We start from the raw sequence: 12106 nt of genomic DNA, 5'->3' as shown, positions 1-12106 counted from the left end.
AGACTGTGCAGTGTCTTGGAGAGGAAGAAAGTACCAGCAAAGTGCTGGGCCTGGTGGCCATCTTGTGGTTTTGATAAAATCCATTAATGAGGGCATGTTACCAGAGCTCTACATAAGCACTGTGGGGGCTTCAAGCAAAGTTTGAGCTCCCTCTCACAGTAGTTAAAAGAATGCATTAGCAGCCTCAAAGGGTGAAAGCCTAGGGTACTGCACCCCAACACTACTTACTACCCTTTCCAAGATCCACACCTGTTCAACGCCTGATAATGTGCCCGAAATCCCCATAGTGCTAACTCAGTCAAGAAATAATTTGGGTTTACCTGCACAGTACCAATCATTTCTATGTCTCATTCCTAGGTGCTAAAAGCCCTTTCTTTTGCCTTAATCTTCAAATCCCTCATAGTATTGTTAGACCCTCATAAATGTTCACTATATATCAAGGGAGTGCCATTGAACTGACAGGTACTGTTGCCTGACTTTGCACCCTGTCATCCAATCCAAGATGGCTTGTCTGCATATTTGCAGGAGCCAAGTATTGTCTCTTATGCCCCGACTGCTGCTTCAATATTAAGCCCCCGCCACCTACTATAATTCTTAAGGGGTCTTTGACCTGGCCTCCTCTGCAGGGTTATCCCAGAGTCGTACCTTTCTCTGCCTTCCTTTACTGAAGCGATTTGTGTTGGCTTGTTAGAATTCTGTGCACTTTGCCCTGCTAACTAGTGGTATTGTGCTTGTGCTTTCCCTTGAAAATATGGTAAAATTGGCTCTTACCAGATTTGTAAATTTAATGTACTTGTAACTCCACTGTATATGGTACTACATGTACATGCCTGAGAATGGAATGCTACTAGTGGGCTGCAGTACTCATTGTGCCACCCACTTAAGTAGCCTTTTAAAACATGCCCCATGCCTGCCACTGCAGCTGTTAAAGCATATTTAAAATGCCATTTCTACGTGGCACAATAAGCTTTTTGCTGTGGATAAATCTTCTTTTTTAAGAAATATGTCATCCCTAAGGTAGGCCCAATCACCCGTAGGACAGGCTGCATGGTAATGCAACAGTAGGACATGTGTATTTATGTTTTACATGTCCTGAGAGTAAATAAAAAATCCCCAAAGTCATGTTTCACTGTTGTAAGGGCCCTTTCTCTCACAAACTATTATGCTATTGCTAACTTCAGTTGGGGTCCAGATTGAGATATGCTATTTAAACTCAAATTAATTGTAATTTAAAATACTCTTTGATGGTAAAGTCGTATTTTAAATTACTATCCTGAAAATGCAATTTTCAGAATGTTTGCCTTTTACTCCCTTGAACCAAATGAGCCTTTCTGTCTGTATCCAGGGTCACATGATTGTGAATATATTTCCTGTGGTGTTTTGTGTATTGCTTCCAGCTGTGGGAACTAAGAAGGCCTAGGTGTGAGCAGGGAGGGGCTGTCTGACAGCATTGCTGGGCAGGAGCTGGACCCCTCCCTTATTACAATTCAAAGTGCTCTGCCTGCAGCATACACAAAGGAACCAGACAACAGGTTGCCACTGCCATTCTCACCCTACATAGTTTGGAGTCAGTACTAGTTGAAGGTTAAGAAGTAATCGGAACCAGTTTTTGGAGGTAGGTTAGGAAATTCTCCCACACAAAGGCTGGCATAAGGTATAAAGGTGGAACCTTTAGAACCTCTCATCAGAACACTCCTGGACATGTGGGACATTCAGAAGGACTGTCCTATTGTCTGAGGAAGAAGGACTGCCTTCTGACTGAAGAAGGTAGATTGGACATCCTTTTCTTGTACTCAGGCTTCCCAGGGTGACTGGCTGACCACCTATGTGAGCTACAGGGACACGACAAGCTTTCAGAGGGTTCCCTGGATCTACCCAACACTGAATGGACCTGCTTGAGTCCTGAAGCTGACCTGTGCTGGGGTGAGTACTGATCCCCAGGAAGTGCACCATGGGCCCTGGACCCTTGGCTGGCATCAGTGTGAACTCCTCTTGAAGAAAAGTTGAAGATCCAGAGGTTTTGGTCTCACCACGACTGCAAAGTGACCACTTTATGCCAAGAATCATCCACCAGTACCGACTACCAATGTTAAGCTCCAGCAGGACATGCTCTTGGCACCAACAGTGACCATCCACGATGACTGGTAATGCAAGACCTACACTTAGTGCCGGCAGCAACAGCCCGCAATGATCGCCAACCTAAAGCTCCAGCAAACATCAGCTTTTTGTGATACAGCAATGACTGTCCAGAATACTCAACCTGCTCCTCGCGACAACAGCCTTGTCCTCGCAGCCCATGCCAATGGGAAAGGCACCCTTCATGGCCAACTTGAGAAAGTAACACCTAATCGGGACTGACCTGGTCCCTGTATCCGACCTGCACTTCATCGCAGTTGGCCCAAACTTGTGATTTTCCCCGGTTTAGTGTGACCAGGTAACCGCAAGTAGCATTTTGTGCTATTTCGGATTGCTCTATTTTCAGCTACAATTTAAAAACTAAAATCTCCGTTTCTATTCTTTAAAGTTCTTTGTTGTCATTTTATCTATAAAAATCTACTCTATTTTTCTAAATTGGTTTGGGATTTTTCTTTTATTCTTTTCTCACTTCATCATTGTTTGAGTGCTGCAAAAATAGTTTACACATTGCCTCTAAATTAAGCCTAACTGCTTTTATGCCAAGTTACCAAAGAATTAAGCACAAGTTAATTTAGTGATTTTTGTGGTTCACCCTAAAAAACAATGTTATTATTGCAATTGTAGCTTGTATTTATATAGCGCTTACTACCCCTGACGAGGCGTTGAAGTGCTTTGAGATGAGTAGCACACCACTCCAGATCCCAAGATCTGTTCTTCCTTGCCCCTCCCCATCTAACTTTTTTTAAATTTATTTTTAATTCTAGCATTCAGCAGCTCCAAAGTGCTCCCGGGCCACTCGTTTCAATGTTTGCTCATTTCCTTATGTGTAGGTAATGCCCATGACTGAATGGTCATCCTGATTTGTGGTCTACCCAAAGTTGAAGAGTTGAAAGGTCCGTTTTCTGTGCATTCTTATTGGCTAGCAATTCTACTTCTGTTTGGAAGGGAAATAATCGCTCATGTGCCTCCGAACCACCAAACACTCCACAGGGCATAAATAACATTAAGAAAGCTCCCTAAAGATGCACAATTGGCACACTTCTCCAAGCTGAGAGTCCCGTGCCTGTCTGGGTTCTATCCTTTTTACGTTCATGAGGTTTGCCAGAATCATCCTTCTCCATCTGCTCTAGAGGTCCCATAGTGCACAACTAAGCATGGCAACCGTGTCCTTGGTAAAGATGGCAGTGGTCAGGCAGAAAGCTGAAGATGAAGAGGAAGTAGTACTCAAATACAGCAAAGGTGGCATAGTGCTGACAAAGTAATTGGTGAACCAGAACCTGATTTCACTGACTGCTGGATTTGTGAGGGATTTGTGGAGTGAACTGTGGGGTCTCTCAGGAGCTTCAAAACTGACTACAGTGACTTTACTTTTGCATTATGACATTTTTCCACCTAAGATTTCTGAAGCCTCCATACTTTTAAAACGCATTCCTGCTATTGGGACAGCAAAGTCCCCTGCATGATGAAGAACGTACACCCATCCTCTCTGCATAGAGATCTTAATCCCCAATACTGAATTTTGGTCATGGACGAACATGGATGTTGTGTGTTTGAGAGAGCGCAAACTGACTTAAATGTATGAGTGCACCACACTTACCTGTAGTAAGCACAAATCATGAAGAGAAATGCCATGAGTGCTAATAGTATCTACAAATATATTCTGAATGTATAGCTAATATAGAGATTTAAGTAGAAGTGGAACTAATACAGAAATGTGTGACATTATATGACTTTATTAGACGTGATTATTTCTTAATCTATGTCGTGTAACTGTTAACATGTAAGATAGTATGTGGTTAAAAGCAGAACGTGGTAGGCCTCAGGGCCAGAGCTGGAGCTGAAAGGGAAGATGGTTCTTTTCACGACACAGATTATATTAACGTTTTTGGTCATTGCATTTAATAGACCATGATTTATAGAAATGTTTACTTAATAATAGAATAAGAGTATTAACATGCTTTAATTAAATGAAGAAGTTGAATGTTATAATCATAATGAGAAATATTGTAGGCCTGAAATGTTTTAGCGTTGATTTACACATACATGTCTGGGCTGAGAAATGTTGCAAGCCTATTTCTTTTAGAAGTATATGAGAGTTGGGTTCTTGGCTACAGATATCTGTCTGCAACAGGAAAGGGGGGATGCAATTATAAATGAATGAATAGAGGTCTGTTCAGTGGACGGCCCAGACATGGAGGAGGGTTCTGGAATGTTTAAGGGGTATCAGCGGGCCGGAGAAGAGTCTGAGAAGCAAGGTCAACTCTAACGTCTGAGGCCCAATACAAAGCATCATGGAAAAAGCCTGAAGTTGCACCACGTGAGAGGCGTTTCGCAAGGGGCGTCTCAATTGTTGTTGACTGTTTTGTATTAGGGACAGCACCCCTGGGTGGAGTTAGAGCAGAGACCTGAGGACCCTTTAGAGAGCGGATGGGTAGGCAGAGAGGGGTCATGACTGGAGAACTATAGGTTTTCACCAAGAGACTTAGAGTGAGTGACTTCCCTTGGGGGTCATTCACTGCTGACACCTTTGTTAGGTTGGGATTTGGTTAAGTAGGGATACCATCTAGAACAGGGTAGGGACGCCTAACCTGTGTTTGTTTTCCTCCAACCTAAATGAAGGAGAGATATGCGTCTATGCTGATAGCTTTACTATTTTTAGAACTTGTGTTAGTGATTTCTGTTGCTCGTCTGAGGGCTTTTCGAGAGCACATGTATGTAATTGGACCTGTGTATCTCGTGAATCTCATTCTGAGATGCCTGTATTTGCAGCTCATTATATCTTTACAATAAACTTTTGAAAACTAGAAGTTGTCCGTGATCTTTGAGAGTAGAGTCCTTTCTTGGGTGAACTAACTTGCAGATGGGTGTACTGTTTTCCTCCTAGACAGGCAACAAAGGTTCAGTCGACCAGATCGAGGTTTGGATCAATAGATATAAGGTATCGATCAAAATCTCGCCCTTTCAGTTGGTAGCTATAGAGGATGGTTGCCTTCTTGAGGACGGTGACCTAGGCCAGGTTAGCTTACCCCAAGGCCCCTAGAAATCGATGATCGGAAGAACAGCCCGCAGATGAAGATCCGGATGACGTGAGACAGAAAAAGCAGCAGTATCGGTCGAGAGTGAGTATAAAGGGTTATGCGTGTTAGATTGCGGTGTTTTTGTATTGTATCTATGTTGTAATGTCTGGCGGAGTTGAATGTCTGTAGAGTGACTGTGGAACAGGTTGTGAGCGCGCGCAACCGGTGGAAATCTTAAGTTCAAGGAGAGCTTAAGTGGTTCGGGTGTATCGGACACCCAGAGTAATTGTCAACTAGTGTGAAGGGGGTCATGAGGTACCATTGATCACCCGAGAGACCGAGATAGGGGGAACGTAAGAGTGAGTGCGTGAGTAACGGACGCTGGTCGGAAGTTACTGTGTGTGTAAGCAACCTATCAGAGAGACGATAGACATCTCGTCAGTTGTGTTGACAATTACAGATAGACTGTGGACGTACAGTCGAGAGAGAAGTGACCGCTTGGTCGGAAGTAGTCATTTTTCGGTGTATGAATGGGACGCATGCATAACCGGGAGACGAGTTGAGAAAGGAGGGGTGCTGCTGCGAAGCGGAGAAAAGTGACGTCAGGTGGTGTCGCGCAGTGATTGGCTGACCGGCGAAAGACCGCGCTGTGATAGGCCAGCTAGCGAACACGTCAGACAGGGTCGCGACGTGGTTGGCCGACAGGAGAAAGACCGCGCTGTGATAGGCCAAGCTAGCAAAGCCGCGACAGGATTGGTGGATTGTCATCAGGAAGTAAACAGAGTAGCGAGGCTGGATTTTGTGCGCATAATTATGAAGTGTTTTAAATGGTTGAAAGCGCTGTTTAAGAAAGAGAAGCGGGGATCGTATGAAGGGGAAGAAGCCCCGCCGGAGGGTACGCCAGCTCGTTATATGGCAGTAAATGTTGGGTTGCATACGATCCTTTGGATATCAGAGTGGAGTAAGATTACTGAAGGAAATGAGGAACTGACGTTCCCGAAGTACGGGACGTTCAGATTAGAGGTGTTACATCGATTGAAATCAGTCATGACCTCAAAAAGACCCTTGCCTAGACCAACCCAGTTCGAAGCTCTTGATGCATGGATTAGGGCAGCGCATGAAAAGAATATGAACAGACGACAAGAAAGGGTGAAGCGCTCGGTAAGGGCAGTGCAGGATGCCAGGTGGGATGCGGATGCTAAAAGATGGAGAGTGCATAACATGGAAGTAAATAAACTGTACCCAGTGTTAGAGGCGCCAGTAAATAAAAGTCCCCTGGAAGAAGATGATGAGAGCGAAACAGAGGACAGCCTGATAAACAGATTACTGACAGACAGGCCACCCCCGTATAATAGAGCAGGGGGAGAGGTCGAGAATACTGAAGGAGCAAAGGGGGGCAATGCAGGAGAGCATAGACCGCTTCCCAGTTCAGAGTGGGATCCTGAGCCAAAGAAAGAGTTGTTCCAGCCTAGTCAGGTGCAACAGGTAGTCGGTAGGTTTGTGGTACAAAGAGCGCCGGAAACGGAAAGCGCCACATCCTACCCATTACCAGATGCACTACAGGTACCGGTTACCATAGGTCCTATAATATCGATATATGACCAAGAGAGAGCAAGAGGGGAAGAACGGAAACGGAAAGACAGAGAAAGAGCAGAGGAGGCAAGGAGGAACGATACCACTAATTCCCCAAGTCAGATGCCGATACCCAGAGAGTGGAGTACCCCGATGCACACAGCAGGGGACCCAGGAGGAGATCCTGGGGGCCCTAGATGGCCAATGGATCTGAGGGGATCGGGACGAAAATCCTTTCAAGAGCTAAATGAGTACATGAAGCAGTGGGATGAGGCAGTGAAGGCTCAAAAGTGCATCAATGCTGCAGAAGCAGAAAGGGAAAGTCAGGACAGCCGAGCACGGACTCACTGCGGGGCTGGGGAGAGTAGCCCGGAGTGGGACTGTAGAGGGAGTAGGGGAGTCACCCATTGGGCCCGGAGTGGAGGTAGAACAGACCTGGAAAACGGGGGCCCCGGGAGTGAAGGGGTGGCGCGCCCAATACTCAGTGAAGGGGAGAAGAGAGCACAAGAGTACAGAAACAGCTTTAAGTGTCCACACTGTGTACCTGGCACCAGAGAACTGAATGGGAGTTGTGAGAGGACGCACCATAGTCCCTGTGATGACAGAAATGAGCGCAGCCCAGGGAATATGGGGAACCAGGAAGGATCGTATCGGATACTGAGCGATACGAGGCAAAGGGAGTGTAGCGACCAGAGGGAAAATAACAGAGAGCTATGCAGTGAGAGGAGAGAAGAAGAAGAGAATGGGCAGAGCCAGAATAGGGGTAACAGGCCCGTGTTCCATCACCTTCCAAGATCAGATGGCCGAGCATGGGACCTGGAGAGATGGGAGCAAGGGAGGCCACCCATTAACTCTCCTGAGCCCAAACGCAGAGCTCGAAGTTGGGATGGTAGGGAGACCAGCGAGCCCCCTTCGAAAGACATATTGCGAGCTGAGATAAAAGCCAAGAGACTTGATGTCTCCAGTTTAAGGTCAGACCTGGATGACATGGTAGATGGTACCCTGCCTTTAGAAAGAATGGAAATGTATGAACAGGATGAAATACTGTATATGGCAAAGGACATCACTCGAAAGGCGAGAGCAGTCCATGAGAAGTTAGTCGAACTAGCAGGCAAATATATGGTGGACTTGTCAAGAACCAAAGCATTACAGGGTAACCACAGGCTACATTACTCAGATCGAGACCTAGATGAGAGGAGAACGATTGGGCTGAAAACACACATAAGGGAACTGATTACTGGAATAAGGACATGGAGGGCACTAGATAAGTGGGAAGAGAGGTGGTCCAAGAAAGGGACCGGCAGGAGAAGCATGATTGGTATGACACCAGGACAGCAGGGAATAGAAGCTTACCCTTTGCGGGAAGTTGCAAATGGGAACTATGTACATGTCCCTTGGAGTAGGGGAGATTTAGCTGCTTTTACCACCTCTTTCCCCAAATTACGAGAGAACCCTGTGGAGTGGTACAAGCAAGTCGAGAGGTTTGTAAAAATCTCTAAGGTCCTTTGGATAGATCTGAACACGCTGTTTGACATTGTAGTACCAGGAGATCTGTGGACAGCATGCAAGGTTAGCGCTGAGTGGCCCACAACGGAGCCAGAGAGAGATGCCAAGACTAATGGGCCGTCCGAGATTGTGATGGCAAAATTCGAGAGAGTGATGACTTGGCTGAAAGAGAAGGTGCCAATGCAAGACATAGATTGGGTCAGAATAGACCGAACGAGACAGGAACCCAAAGAGACAGTCCACGAATATTACGAGAGATTGCTGAAGGCGTTTAAACAGTATAGCGGCTTGGATGTAATGGACCCAAAAGACATAGGACAATTCGTGTCCAAGTTCGTTCTGGGACTGAGACCGGATATTAGTTTAATGATTCAGCAACACTCGATTTGTTGGCAAACTAAACCCCTAGATGAAATACTGAGATATGCCAGGTACTGCTGTGATGAGATAGATTCCAAGGCTAAGAAACTAAAAGAAAAGTTGATGGTGGTACAGATGCAGGCAGCAGGGAAGGGGGGACCGCAGCAACAGCAGCAAGGAACAGGTACAGGAGGAAAGAAGCAGTACAGTCAGAACAAGGGTAATGAGGAGAGTTCCACCTTTAGACCCAGAATAGACATAGCTACCTTGAAGAAAACGACTAGGTGCCACCAGTGTAACGAGCTGGGGCATTGGAAACGCGAGTGCCCCTACAATGTAGAGATAGGAGAACAAGAGATAGAGGAGGAAGAGGTTCAGAGCGCGCCTACAAGAGGGGTAACGCCATACCAAGGAAAGGTGCTCAAAGGGGGGGCTCCTCCCCGAGCCCAGTTCCCGCAACCTCCTCGAGTAGGGAGTATGGGTAAGACCTATAGACAAATGCCCCTGTTTGTGGAAGGGGAAGAGTGCTATTATGTGGACCCATTAACCGGACAGAGAGTGGAAAGAGAAGACTGCACCCTTGGGGCAGCCTTAGAGGTAGATCAGAGGGGACCCTATGTGGAAGCAGAAGTAGCAGGGTGCCCTACGACATTTCTGGTGGACACAGGAGCCACTAGATCCACGATCAGATCAGCTGCAGTTCCAGACCTGCCCATGTCTGGAGAGACCATACAGGTGGTAGGGGTCGCAAACAGAAGAATAACCAGCCAATTGACCGAACCGGTGCAGGTGAAAATAGGGAAGTACAGCGATGAGCACCAGTTTGTGGTTTGCGATTCAAGCCCTGTGTGTTTGCTAGGAAGAGACCTGTTGTGTAAATTAAATTGTACTATATATTGTACACCTCAGGGAGTGGAGGTATTGACCAATGATGATGACGCAGATTTCAAAGTTGCAAACTCCAGAATATGCGTGGAGCTGTACCCTACTTTGACAGTAGATGAGCTTCCCTGGGACTTAAGAGAGACAGTGGCATCAGAAGTATGGGATTTCACTGGGGAAGAGATTGGATTGGTCAAAGGGGTGGACCCAGTGAAAATAGTAGTGAAACCGCATGCTGAGTTCCCAAGAACACCCCAATACAAATTGACTCCAGAAACGATTGCAGGCATAAAGCCCGTGATCGAGTCCATGATTAAACAGGGAATACTGAAAGAAATCGTGGGTAGTCCATGCAACTCCCCGATTATGGGTCTGCAGAAACCAAATGGGAAATTTCGGATAGTACAGGACCTTCGAAAGATTAATAACATAGTCGTTTCGTGTTGTCCAGTGGTACCGAATCCATCAGTGATACTGTTTCAGATTCCATTCCAAGCTGAGTGGTTCACAGTGATCGATCTTTGTCAGGCTTTCTTTTCGATCCCTTTGGACGAAGATAGCCATTTTCTTTTCGCATTTAAGCTGGAAAATCGCGTCCTAACATGGTGTCGTATCCCTCAGGGGTATACAGAGAGTCCATCGATCTTTAACCAGCTTCTGAAGAAAAATCTTGAAAGTCTAGTGCTGCCCCAGAAGTCAGTTCTGGTCCAGTACATAGACGACCTCCTTGTGGCGTCAGAAACAGAAGAAGCTTGCAGGGAAGACTCCATTGCTTTGTTAAATCACCTAGCTGCCAATGGGCATAAGGTGTCCCCGGGAAAATTGCAGTACTGCCTGACAGAAGTGCAGTACTTAGGACACAGAATTGAGAAAGGCAAACGAAAAGTGTCACCAGACAGGATAGAGGCGATCATGAAAATGAATGCGCCTAAGACACAGAGAGAGGTCAGGATGTTTCTAGGGATGGTGGGTTATTGCCGACAGTGGATCGTGAACTTTTCACTGAAAGCAAAGCCCTTGCAAAAACTGACGCACAAAGAGGTGAGTGATCCGGTACCATGGGACAAAGACTGTTTGATGGCATTCTTACAGCTGCGAGAGGACCTGTGTCGTGCTCCGGCATTGGGAATGCCTGATTACAATAAACAATTTTTTCTTTACTGTTGTGAGAGAGAAGGTTGTGCGTTGTCTGTGTTGGTCCAAATCCATGGGAATGCCCGTGAACCAGTTGCTTATTTCTCGGCTACTTTAGACCCAGTAGCCGCAGCGTTGCCCGGATGTCTCAAGTCCGTTGCTGCAACGGGTGTCAGCATTGAAAGATGTGAAAATATTGTCATGGGGCACCCGTTAGAGGTGTGCGTGCCACATTCTGTTGAACTGTTGATGACCAGGACCAAAACACAGCATCTGACCAATAGCAGGCTCACGCGCTATGAGCAAGTTATTCTTGCTGCAGAGAACGTGACCCTCAAGAGATGCTCTGTTTTGAACCCTGCTACCTTGATGCCACTTCCAAATGATATTGAGGATGATGATGAATATACAGACCATGACTGTCTCGATGTGACTGAACTATGCACCAAACCCAGACCCGACATCGTAGATGAGCCACTGACCGACCCAGACGAAGTTTTCTTTGTTGATGGCTCATGTGTAAGAGACGAAGTTGGGCAGTTGAGAGCAGCTTATGCTGTTTGCACAATTGAAGGAGTTGTGGAAGCAGGGTGCCTGGAAGGAGTACACTCCGCTCAGGTAGCCGAGATTATTGCCCTGACACGTGCTTGCTTAGCAGGCAATCAAATTCGAGTTACCATATACACCGACAGCCAGTATGGGTATGGGGTAGTTCATGATTACGGGCAGTTATGGTCTCAAAGAGGGTTCATGACCTCTTCAGGCTCTCCCATTCGCAATGGAGAGTTTGTGCGCCTGTTGTTAGAAGCATTGCAATGCCCAGCAAGTATCGCAGTTGTAAAGTGCATCGCACATACCAGAAATGAGGACTTTGTTTCGAAAGGCAATAGATATGCTGATGAAGTTGCGCGGTATTGCGCGGAACAAGGTTACTCTTTCACAGAGGTGGATGTGGGTGGAATAAATGTAAGAACTGAATTAGCCATGATACTGGAAACTGTTGATACTTGGGATGAACTGTCAACCATGCAAGAAAATGCTCCTGATTCTGAAAAAGAAACATGGGAAAAGGCAGGATGTGTAATGGGTGAGACCCATTTTTGGGTCTCAGCAGACGGCAGAGCAGTTTTGCCCAATGAGATGGTGAGTCCAATGGCTAGGCTCATACATGGTCCCGTACACTTAGGGAGAGATGCTATGCTGAGAGTGTTTAGACAGACTTGGTACAATCCTAAGTTTAGAATAGCAGCAGAAGCAGTGTGCCAGCGTTGTGTGACCTGCCAGCAGCTGAACGTAGGGAAAAGAACACCAGTTGCACTAAGTCACATAGGAAGGTCTGGAGGTCCATTCAATAGAATGCAGATAGATTTCATTGAAATGCCAAGGTGCAACCGCCTCCGCTATGTCCTGGTGGTTGTTTGTGTGTTCTCCAGATGGGTTGAGGCATACCCTACACGTAGGTGCGACACCCTCACAGTGGCCAAGTTACTGCTTCGAGA

General features: G+C 46.3%; 1 protein-coding gene across 3 annotated transcripts in view; it reads right to left on the bottom strand.

Annotated features, from left to right (window-relative positions):
- SGCG (sarcoglycan gamma) overlaps positions 1-12106 on the bottom strand; it is a 1080151-nt gene that overhangs the window by 550467 nt on the left and 517578 nt on the right. The window lies entirely within an intron of this gene.

This window comes from Lissotriton helveticus, chromosome 8, assembly GCF_964261635.1.
Source record: "Lissotriton helveticus chromosome 8, aLisHel1.1, whole genome shotgun sequence".
NCBI lineage: Eukaryota > Metazoa > Chordata > Amphibia > Caudata > Salamandridae > Lissotriton > Lissotriton helveticus.
The sequence above is the reverse complement of the archived record's forward strand: the minus strand, read 5'-3'. Positions and strand labels throughout refer to the sequence as shown.